The sequence below is a fragment of the Trachypithecus francoisi genome, unplaced genomic scaffold (assembly GCF_009764315.1).
Source record: "Trachypithecus francoisi isolate TF-2019V2 unplaced genomic scaffold, Tfra_2.0 Lachesis_group15, whole genome shotgun sequence".
NCBI lineage: Eukaryota > Metazoa > Chordata > Mammalia > Primates > Cercopithecidae > Trachypithecus > Trachypithecus francoisi.
In genome coordinates, this window is record NW_022681460.1 from 5,707,928 (window position 1) to 5,720,603 (window position 12,676).

The 12,676-nt window shown below is 40.8% G+C and overlaps 1 long non-coding RNA gene across 1 annotated transcript in view; it reads right to left on the reverse strand.

The window, feature by feature from the left end:
• Positions 1-4,299, reverse strand: part of LOC117096905 — a 33,584-nt gene extending 29,285 nt beyond the window's left edge. The window contains exon 1 of the long non-coding RNA XR_004442711.1: positions 4,162-4,299. This is a non-coding gene — a long non-coding RNA (uncharacterized LOC117096905). The remainder of the gene's footprint in view (positions 1-4,161) is intronic.
• Positions 4,300-12,676: the final 8,377 nt, after the last annotated feature.

Here is a 12,676-nt window from a genome sequence, read left to right on the forward strand (position 1 = left end):
TGACAAGGATACAAATTCTATCAGATCAGAATTCCACCCTTATGATCTCATTTAACCTTAGTTACTTCCTTAAAGGACCCATCTCAAAATACAGCCAAAATGGGCTTATGGCTCTAACATATGAAATTTTGTGGGACACAAAATTTCAAGCTTTAACAATGGGAAAATTGAAGATAGGACATTAGAACTTACCCAGTCTGAGCAACGGAGAGAAAATAGACTGAAAATAAGCAAGAGAGCATCAGAGACTGTTAGGACTTTAACAAAATATACATTTATGTCATCAAAATCCCAGCAGAGAAGAGAAAGTAGTTGGAGCTAAAATAGTGCTTTAAAAACTAATGGCTGGAAGCTTCTCAAATGTAGTCAAAGACATAAAACCACAGATTCAAAGGGCTGAGTGAAACAGAAATAAGGTAAAACCAAAGAGATTCATATTAAGACTCATCATAGCCAAACATCTGGAAACAAAGGAAAAAGAAAAAAATATTAAAATTAGTGAGAGAGCAATGACACCTTAATCATAGGGAAAGGACTAAAAAAATGACAGTGTATTTCTTACCAGGAGCAATAAACACCAAAAGAAAGTGGCACATTTTTTCACAGGCTGAAAGAAAACAACTGTCAACTCAACAATTTCATATCCAGTGAAAGTATCCTTCAGGGACGAAGAGGGAATCAAGACATTATCAGTTCAAAAAAAAAAAAAAAAAGAGACTATTTATTTTCAGAATACTTAACATGAAAGAATAGCTCCAGGAAAAAGAAAAAAATTATACTGTATTAAAATATAGAGATATATATTATACAATGATAAAAGTGTCAATCCACCAAGAAAGATATAAAAATCCTAAACATGTATTCTCCAGAAAACAGAGCTGCAAAATATTTAAGGTGAAAACTGATTGAACTGAAAGAAAAAAATAGACAACTTCACAATCAAATACCCACTTATGATAAAAACTCTCAAGAAATAGTCAAGAATGGACTTTCTCCACTTGACAAAAAATATTTACAAAAAACCTACGCATATTATGATACTTAATTAGGAAACACTGAATGATTTTCTCCTAAGAGCTGTATCAAGGCCCAGATATCTGCTCTCACTACTCTCACTCAACACATACAGTAAGGTCCAGCCAGTGCAATTAAACAAGAAAAATAAATAAAGTGTATACAAATCTAAAGGAAAGAAATAAAACTACCCCCATTTGTAGACTGCATGATTACAGATGTAGAGTAATCCCCAAATGCCCATAAAAAAAGTACTAGAACTAATTTAGAGCTGACCAATGCCATAGAATATAAGATAAACATACAAAATTTAACCATATTTTAATATACTAGCAACAAGCACATGCACACTGAAGTTAAAAACACAATACCATTTATGATGTTTACAAAAACTTGAAATGACCCAGATATCCCTCAATGGGTGAACAGTTAAACTTTGATATATCCATACTATGGAATACTACTCAGCAATAAAAAGGATAAACTATTAATAGATACAGCATGGATGAATCTCTTAAGAACTATGCTGAATGAGAAAACAAATCCCAAGTGTTTATATGTTGTATAATTCCATTTATATAACATTCTTCAAATGACAGAATTATATAAGCAGAAAAGATTACTGACTGCCAGCGTTAAGGAGGGGATATGAGGGGCAGAAGAAGAAAAAAAGCAATATGAGAAATCTTTGTGATGATAAAAATTGTATCTGTCAGGGTTCTCTAGAGGGATAGAACTCATAGGATATATGTATATATATGAAAGAGAGTCTATCAAGGAGAATTGACTCACATGATCATAAGGTGAAGCCCTATGATAGACCATCTCTGCAAACTGAGGAGGTAGGAAGCCAGCAGTGGCTCAGTCTGAGTCCCAAAACCTCCAAAGTAGGGAAGCCGACAGTGCAGCCTTGAGTCTGTGGCTGAAGGCTGGAGAGTCCTTGTTAAATCACTGGTGTAAGCCCGGGAGTCCAAACACTGAAGAACTTAGAGTCTGATGTTGGAGGGCAGGAAGTATACAGCATGGGGGAAAAAAGAGACTATTTATTTTCAGAATACTTAACATGAAAGAAAAGCTCCAGGAAGGTCAGGAGACTCAGAAGGTCAGCTAATTCCACTTTCTTCTGCCTGCATTTTCTAGCTGCGTTGGCAACCAATTGGATTGTGCCCACCCAGATGGAGGGTGGGTCTGCCTCTCCCAGTCTACTGACCCGAATGTTAATCTTCTCTGGCAACACCCTCACAGACACATCCAGAAACAATACTTCGCATCCTTCAATCTAATCAAGTTGACACTTAATATTAACTATCACAGAAATGTGCCATGTTGTGACTCTACTAATGTCGATATCCTGGTTGTGATATCATCCAATTATAACAAGATGTTACCGTTGGAAGAAACTAGATAAATGGTTGTATGAGATCTCCCTGTATTACTTGGTACAACAAAATATAAGTCTATAATTATATCTAAATAAAAATCTAATTAAGAATAGACATATATCATCCTTGCACTTCTGAATGAGATGGAGTACAGAAATATATCCTCCCACTACAAACAACCTCCAGCAGACAAGATATGTGAGACCACGGTTAGCAAGGCAATAGGTATCAGACAAGTGGACAGTGATCCACAAAAGGAGAAAAATAAAGTGAATCCTATGACTGTCCCATTTCACTGCCTTGAGAGGGTTTGTAAGCCATATGGATAGGAACAGTAGACAGGAAGGGCTCCTGAAGACTCCCTGAGTTGAGAAGACTGAGATGAGAGTCTTGGAAGGAGAAGGTACTTGAGTTCACAGGTTGAGGTAACACAGAAGAGGAAGCTGCACAGCATCCTTCCCAGGGTCCCCAGGGAGTATTCAGTGGAGTCCCTTATCACCACACATATGCAAGGAAACTCCCCAGGGCCAGAGAAAGAGCCACCCTGAAGGATCAGTAGTAACAGTGCTGAGAATAGTCTCTTTCCATAGGTAGATGGGAAAAAGTCCATATTCACAAGCAGCCTGTAGACTGTGCCCAAGTATCTGGCTGCAGGGTTCGGAATAATTTACATTAAACTGAGCAATGCCCTGAAAAAAAAAAGTAAATAAAAATTTAAAAAATTCAAGCTGTTTCCAAGTAACTGAAGTGCATTCCAGAATAAAGTTCAAGGATATTTATAGGAGTTAAAAAAAATCAAGCACACAAGTTAAAATTTACAAACCTGGACATCCAGTAAAGAATTACCAGGCATGTAAAGAAACAGGAAAATGACTCATAATGAGGACTAAATTACTCCATCCATCCATCCATCCATCCACCCACCCATCCATCCTTCCTTCCTTCAAAATTGACCCAGCCCTGACACAAATGTGAGAATTGGCAGAAAATTGCATTAAAACAGTTATTATAACTGTATTTCCATATTTCAAAAAGTCAAGTGAAGACAGGGAAGACATAAAAAAGACCCAATCAAACTTCTAGGGATGAAAATTACAGTATAGGACCTGTAAAATTTCTTGGACAGAATAAAAGTGAATTAGACCTTGCAGAAAGAGAAATTAGTGAGTGTGAAGACTTAGAAATAGAAATGATCCAGAATGAAACACAGTATGAAAAATGAATTTTTTAAAATCAGCAACGCAGGAGTGAGCTATGGGACAACATTAAACAACCCTAAAATGAGTAACTAGAGTCCCTGAAGAGTAAGGCGGGACTAGAAAAAACATTTGAAGAAATAATGGCTAGAATGTTTCCAAATGTAAGGAAAATTACAGTGGTACTTCCAAGAGTCTAAAATCTCGCTAAGCATTAGAAACATAAAGGAAACACCACCAAAGAATATCAAAATCAAATCTCTCAAAAGCAGTGACAAAGAGAAAATCATGAAAGCAGAAAGATCAATTTGACATCATATCATCCATTGATGTATCTGTCCACTATCTGACCCTGGCTCTAGCAAGTAAGTGTGTAAGTCACCTATTTCTGCATATCAAACTACTACCAAAGTCTTTAACTTCAGATGGCAAACATGTATCCCCTCAATGTTATTGTGGGGCATGGGGCAGGGATCTGGGAGCAGCTTAGCCAGATGCCCCTAGCTGGGGGTCTCCATCAGACTGTAATAAAGTTATTGGCCAAGGGCAGGCAGCTACATCGGGCTCACCCAGCGTGTCTTGCCCCAAGTCCACTCATTGGCTGTTGGTTCTTGATGGTCCTTGGGCGTATCGGTTTCTCCCACTATGGGCCTCTCTCAGGCAGCTCACAATATAGCAGGTCTTCTTGCAGAGCAAATGGGACAGAACGAAGAGAGGGCACTCAAGAAAGAAGCCACAGTCTCCTGGTAACCTAATCTGGAAAATGACATTCCAGAATTCTTGTCAAATTCTGTTAGAAAACAGTCATTAGGTCCATTCCATGTGCATAAAAGGAGGAGGAGACTACACAAGGGCGTGAATGCCAGCTGGCAGGTATCACTGGGACCTACCAGTATCATATGTGTATCATAGCAAGGTCCCTGGGCTCCAGCACTCTTGTTTACCACTGTATTCCCAGCTCCTTCATGGTGGCCGGCATCGAGTAGACATTTAAGTATTGGGATGTGTGAAGATACAAATGAATTGTCTGCTAGCCTGGAAATGCATAGTACAATGATCTGAACCAAAACAACAACTTTGATGTTATGATCCAGTGCCATCTGCATTACTAATCAATAACCTGGGACAATTGGTGGTACACATTTCTACAGTACCCTTTATTTTCAGAAAGCAAGGGTTGAACTCCCCTGAGGTATTGAGCAGATGTGCCAAATTCTAATTTCACTTTTTAAACTAAATAGATTTTTTTCATTAAATCATTAGATCGTGGCTTGTGTCTTTATGAAGCAAGAAACAACAAGGAAATTCTTTTCATAGCCATAGAATGGGAGATCTAACTTTGGTAATTCCTTCAGCAGTTCATAAACTGCTTGTATTTATGTAGTAATGAAAAAATACAAATCCACACATATTTCACTGCAGGAGAAATAAATGAAGCCCAGTCTGGGGAGACTTGTCTTTAATCATGAAATGTGCAACATTTGGCTGCAGTGAATTCGCCATTTGTCTCACTAATGTAAACCCTCAAGGATGCTGAGGGCTCCCGCAGACAAATCCTCAGGGCTGTGTCTGTGCCCTCCAGGGACTTGGGCGTGAGTTAACCGTAGAGATGAGAAGATCCCAGGATTCTGATTCTAGATCATGTCTCTGTCAGGGAAGTCCTAACTTACACAATTCTCTTTACCCTAAAATGCCCCCATAAAGACATACATCAGAAACACTGCACATTTTCAGCCATAGGACACCAAATAAGAGACAGTGATGTTCCACTGTCTTGTGATTTATCTTCAGGTCTGTTGGAGGCATTGTAGACTCAGTCACCTTTGCTGGATCCAGAGGTTCCTGTGTTCTTAGTATGTTTTCTGCACCTGTCTACGGGTTTCCTTGAATTAGGTGTTACTGCCTAAAACAACAGGAGAAAAAAAGTCAGTATCAGAATATTCAGATGTGCAAACAAACACTCACGGGAGATCATTTTTATCATAAATACGGCCATTTTTAATTACAATTATGGCCATTTTTGTTAACTTGGTCCACATGTTATTATTGCACACTATTCATCAGAGCAGGTCAGTCCTACGTGGAGGCCATTAGTATTTGATAGTCTAGTTGAAAAGGGAGCAGAGGCACTAATCTTCTCAGCTGTGCATGACTCATGCTAGTTTACTATTCTAGTCTTGTAGGCCTTTTAAAAACTCACATCCCCACCAGATAGCATAGTATTTTCAGATCAATTTAACCAGATTTATTCTCTGACCTCATCACTCAGCTGGTGCAGGGAGATGGTTACCAGCAGTATTAAATCCCACTTTATCTGTAATCTTATATCTTATAAGGAATTTTACATTTTTCATGTTTTCCTTACTTTTCAAAATGATGTCATTATTTAAAATATAATTATATGTAAAATATAGTAAGAGTAGGCTGGGCGCAGTGGCTCACACCTGTAATCCCAGCACTTTGGGAGGCCCAGTGGGAGGATCCCTTGAGGCCAGAGTTTGAGAACAGCCTGGATAACACAGTGAGACCCTGTCTCTACAAAAACAATAAAAAAGAAAAAAGAAAAGAAAATTATCTGGGTGTGTTGGCATACCTGTAGTCTCAGCTATTCTGGAGGCTGAAGATCACTTGAGTCTAGGAGATTGAGGCTGCAGTGAGCTGTGATGATACCACTGCACTCAGCCTGGATGAGAGAGCAAGACCTTGTCTCAAAAAAAAAAAAAATTGTAAGAGTAGAGCTATTTAAGAAAGTCATTTAAGGATGCTAAATACAATGACATATAAATGAGAAGCTGAGTTTACCTTCTTAGTTAATGTTGACATCCTAGAAATAAAAGGTTATCTTTAGAGCCCATCATAAAAAATACTAAAATTCTAATACATTTTATAGCTGTGTTAAAAAATAAAAACAAGACAATAAAAACAGAAGTATAGGAGAATATACAGGTGGATTGTCCTTCTCTAAAACGCTTGGTGTATTAGTCAGCATTCTCTAGAGAGACCGGACTAACAGCATAGATGTAGATATGAAGGGGAGTTTATTAGGAGAATTGACTCACATGATCACAAGGTGAAGTCCCACAATGGGCTGTCTACAAGTTGAGGAGAGAGGAAGCCAGTCTGGGTCCCCAAACCTCAAAAGTAGGGAAGGTGACAGTGCAGTCTTCAGTCTGTGGTTGAAGACCTGAAAGCCCCTGGCAAATAACTGGTGTAAGTCCAAGAGTCCAAAAGCTGAAGAACTTGGACTCTGATATTCCAGGGCAGGAAGCACTGAGCATGGGAGAAAGGTGAAAGCCAGAAGACTCAGCAAATCAAGTCCTTCCAACTTCTGCCTGCTTTATTCTAGCCATGTCAGCAGCTGATTAGATGGTGCCCAACCAAATTGAGGGTGAGTCTGTCTCTCCCAGTCCACTGATTCAAAAGTTAGTCTCCTTTGGCAGCACCCTCACAGACACACCCAGGAACTATACTTTGCGTCCTTCAATCCAATCAAGTTGGCACTCAATATTAACTGTAATAGTTGGGATCAGAACACTTTCAGATTTTGGATATTTTTAAAATTTTGAGATATTTGCATATAAATAAAGTATCTTAAGGAGGGGGCCCAAGTCGAAATACGAAATTCATTTATGTTTTATATACGTCTTATACGCATAGCCTGAAAGTAATTTTATATAATATTTTAAATAATTCTGTGCATGAAATAAAGTATTGACTGTGATTTGACTGCATCAGATCACATGAGGGTGAAGTGTGAAATTTTCCACACGTAATGTCATGTTGAAGCTCAAAAAGTTTTAAATTTTGGAGCATTTTGGATTTGGGACTTTCAGATTAAGAATGCTCAACCTACATATCTGATCTTGAAATCAAAGTCGTTTTTCAAACCCAAATCATTACAAAATACAAAGAAAAATATAAATATAAATTTGAATTTAAACATGTTAAAATAATCACAAAGCTAACTTTAACAATTGTAAATGAAGGAAATAATTGCCACAAATATATAAGAAGAAGAAATAAACTATTGTAGAACAAGCCCATGTAAGTAGATAAGAAAAAAAATTTTAGCTAAAATTCAATAGGAATTTAATTAAAACCTGACTATTAGAAAAGAAGAATTACAGATGATTTAAATAACTATTAAAATTGTTCCACTTAATAACCAAACAAAGCAAAATTAAAAGAAAAATATGATTTTTCAATTTAAGAGATTAGTAATTTTTTCTTCAATGATAATACGCAATTCTGGAAAGAATGGAATAAAATGAGCTCTCTGACACACTTATTGAAAAATCTGCCATTTTGAGAGATGGCAATGTAACCCTTTCTTTCTCTCTCTTAAAATGTTTGTTACTTCTTGGAAAATATTTGTATTAGTCTATTTTCACACTGCTAGAAAGAACTGCCCGAGACTGGATAAGTTATAAAGGAAAGAAGTTTAACCTTAAAATTGACCCTTGTGTTGTTCAGGACTGAAACTGCCTTTGTAAGACTAACGAAAGCCCACAGATTAGGATTATGGGAGAGGCCTGAACTCTGCTAAAACATAGGTGTAGTTAAAGAATAATCAGCTCTGGTTCCAGAGTTCACAAGATTTTTAACTTTCCTTCATTATTCCTATAGATAACATCACTATTGTCAAAATTTAAAATTGGTCTTTGAGATGGTTTTCAGATTTTTGCATTCTGGTGACCAACTGACTCCACCAGGGTCCATGAATCATGACTCAACTGGTCCCATAGCCCCCAGCCAGAGGCTGACTCTGCAACCAGGAACATTTTCCACACATCTATGATTTCATCCATAACCAACCAGCAGCATCAGTTCTCTAGCTCCCTTCCCACCACCCTTTGCTGACTCCTTTTTCGGACTCAGCCCACCTGCACCCAGGTGAAATAAACAGCCATGTTGCTCACACAAAGCCTGTTTGGTTATCTCTTCACACGGACACATGAGACATTTGGTGCCGAAGACCCGGGTCAGCGGGACTCCTTTGGAAGACCAGTCCCCTGTCCTCACCTCACTCCGTGAGGAGATCCACTTAGGACCTCGGGTCCTCAGACCAACCAGCCCAAGGAATATCTCACCGATTTTAAATCAAGTAAGTGACTTCTCTTTACTCTCTTCTCCAACCTCTCTCACTATCCCTCAACCTCTTTCTCCTTTCAATCTTCACGCCACCCTTCAATCTGTCCTTTCTCTTAATTTCAATTCCTTTCATTTTCTGGTAGAGACAAAGGAGATACACTTTATTTGTGGACCCCAAACTCCAGCACCGGTCACAGACTTGGGAAGGCAGCCTTCCCTTGGTGTTCAATCATCACGGGGACGCCTCTCTGATTATTCACCCATGTTCCATTGGTGTCTGATCTCCGCGGGGATGCCTGCTTGGTCATTCCCTTGGTGGCAAGTCAATTGCGGGGATGCCTGCTTTGACTGCTCCCCATCCCTGTTCTCCGTGTCTCTACCCTTCTCTTTAAACTTGCCTCCTTCACTATGGGCAATCTTTCGCCCTCCATTCCTCCTCCTTCTCCCTTAGCCTGTATTCTCCAGAACTTAAAACCTCTTCAACTCTTGCCTGACCTAAAATCTAAGTGTCTTATTTTCTTCTGCAACACCGCTTGGCCCCAATACAAACTTGACAGTAGTTCCAAGTGGCCAGAGAATGGCACTTTCAATTTGTCTATCCTAAAAGAGCTAGACAATTTTTGTCAAAAAATGGGCAAATGGTCTGAGGTGCCTGACGTCCAGGCATTCCTTTACACATTGGTCCCTCCCTAGTCTCTGCTTCCAATGAGACTCATCCCAAATCTTTCTTCTTTCCCTCCCAGCTGTCCCTTCAGTCCCAACCCCAAGCGTCTCTGAGTCTTTTGAATCTTCCTTTTTAATGGATCCATCTGACCTCACCCCTTCTCCCCAGGCTGCTCCTCACCAGGCTGAGCTAGGTCCCAATTTTTCCTCAGCCTCTGCTCCCCCACCCTATAATCCTTCTATCACCTCCCCTCCCCACACCTGCTCTGGCTTACAGTTTCGTTCCGCGACTAGCCCTCCCCTACCTGCCCAACAATTTTCTCTTAAAGAGGTGGCTGGAGCTAAAGGCACAGTCAAGGTTAATGCTCCTTTTTTCTTTATTCTACCTCTCCCAAATCAGCTAGCATTTAGGCTCTTTTTCATCAAATATAAAAACCCAGCCCCGTTCATGGCCCGTTTGGCAACAACCCTTAGACACTTAACTACCCTGGACCCAGAGGGGACAGAAGGCTGTTTTATTCTGTATGCATTTTATTACCCAATCCCTTCCTGGCATTAGAAAAAGCTCCAAAATTAGATTCTGGCCCTCAAACCCCACAACAGGACTCAATTAACCTCGCCTTCAAGGTGTACCATAATAAAGTAGAGGTAATGTATTTCTGAGTTGCAATTACTTGCCTCCACTGTAAGAGAAACCCCAGCCATATCTCCAGCGCACAAGAACTTCAAAATGCCTGAACTGTAGCTGCCAGGGGTTCCTTCAGGACTGCCTCCCCCAGGATCTTGCTTCAGGTGCTGGAAATCACTGGGCCGAGGAATGCCCGCAGCCCAGGATTCTTCCTAACCTATGTCCCATGTGTGTGGGACCCCACTGGAAATTGGACTGTCCAATTGGCCCAAGGCTCTGATTTCTTCCCAGATGTTCTCGGCTTTATCGACTGAACATTGATGCTGCCCAATCGCCTCGGAAGCCCTGTAGACATTCAAGGACACCGAGCTTTGGGTAACTCTTACAGTGGAGGGTAAGTCTGACCCCTTCTTAATCAATATGGAGGCTACTCCACATTACCTTCTTTTCAAGGGCCTGTTTCCCTTGCCTCCATAACTGTTGTGGGTATTGACGGCCAGACTTCTAAACCTCTTGAAACTCCCCAACTCTGGTGCCAACTTGGACAACATTCTTTTATGCACTCCTTTTAGTTATCCCCACCTGCCCAGCTCCCTTATTAGGTTGAGACATTTTAACTAAGTTATCTGCTTCCCTGGGTATTCATGGGCTACAGTCACACCTCATTGCCACCTTTTTCCCCAGTTCAAAACCTCCTTCACATCCTCTCCTTGTATCTCCCCACCTTAAACCACAAGTATAGGATGCCTCTACTCCCTCCTTGGTGACCTATCATGCACCCCTTACCATCCCATTAAAACCAAATCACACTTACCCGATCAACGCCAATATCCCATCCCACAGCGCGCTTTAAAAGGATTAAAGCCTGTTATCACTTGCCTGTTACAGCATGGCCTTTTAAAGACTACAAACTCTCCTTACAATTCCCTCATTTTACCTGTCCAAAAACCGGACAAGTCTTACAGGTTAGTTCAGGATCTGCGCCTTATCAACCAAATTGTCTTGCCTGTGCGCCCCGTGGTGCCAAACCCATATACTCTCCTGTCCTCAAAACCTCCCTCCGTAACCCCTCCATAACCCAGTATTCTGTTCCGGATCTCAAACATGCTTTCTTTACTATTCCTTTGCATCCTTCATTCCAGCCTCTCTTAGCTTTCACTTGGACTGATCCTGACACCCATCAGGCTCAGCAAATTACCTGGGCTGTACTACTGCAAGGCTTCACAGACAGCCCCCATTATTTCAGTCAAGCCCAAATTTCTTCCTCATCTGTTACCTATCTTGGCATAATTCTTCGTGAAAACAGTGAGGTACTTCCACCTTTGGATACCTAGTTTTACCGTCCCAACTAAACCATTATATAAACTCACAAAAGCAAACCTAGCTGACCCCACAGATCCTAAATCCTTTTGCCACTCCTTTCCATTCCTTAAAATCAGCCCTAGAAGCTGCCGCCACACTAGCTCTCCCTAACTCATACCAACCCTTTTTCATTACACATAGCCAGAGTGCAGGGCTGTGTGGTCGGAATTCTTACACAAGGACTGGGACCGCGCCTTGTAGCCTTTTTGTCCAAACAACTTGACCTTACTGTTTCAGCCTAGCCCTCATGTCTGCGTGCCATGGGTGCTGCTGCCCTAATACTTTCAGAGGTTCTCAAAATCACAAACTGCTCAACTCACTCTCTACAGTTCTCATAACTTCCAAAACATATTTTCTTCCTCACACCTGACACATATACTTTGTGCTCCCTGGCTCCTTCAGCTGTACTCACTCTTCGTTGAGTCTTCTGCAGTTACCATTGTTCCTGGCCCAGACATCAATCCAGCCTCCCACATTATTCCAGATACCACACCTGACCCTCATGGCTGTATCTCTGATACATCTGACATTCACTCCATTTCCCCATATTTCCTTCTTTCCTGTTCCTCACCCTGATCACATTTGGTTTATTGATGGCCGTTCCACCAGGCCTAATTGCTACTCACCAGCAAAGGCAGGCTACGCTATAGTATCATCCACATCTATCATTGAGGGTACCACTCTGCCCCCCTCCACTACCTCTCAGCAAGCTGAACTCATTGTCTTAACTCGAGTCCTCACTCTTGCAAAGGGAGTACACATCAATATTTATACTGACCTCATATCCTGCATCACCATGCTGTTTTATGGGCTGAAAGATTTCCTCACTATGCAAGGGTCCTCCATCATTAATGCCTCTTCAATAAAAACTCCTCTCAAGGCCACTTTATTTCCAAAGAAAGCTGGAGTCATTCACTACAAAGGTCATCAAAAGGCATCAGATCCCATTGCTCAGGACAACGCTTATGCTGATAAGGTGGCTAAAAAAGCAGCTACCGTTCCAACTTCTATCCCTTACCACAGTTTTTCTCCTTCTCGTCAGTCACTCCCACCTACTCCCCCACTGAAACTTCCACCTATCAGTCTCTTCCCACACAAGGTAAATGGTTCTTGTACCAAGGAAATTATCTCCTTTCAGCCTCACAGACCCACTCTATTCTGTCATCATTTCATAACCTCTTCCATGTAGGTTACAAGCCGCTAGCCTGCCTCTTAGAACTTCTCATTTCCTTTCCATCGTGGAAATCTATCCTTAAGGAAATCACTTCTCAATTGTTCCATCTGCTAATCTACTAACCCTCTGGGATTGTTCAGACCCCCTCCTTTCCCTACACATCAAG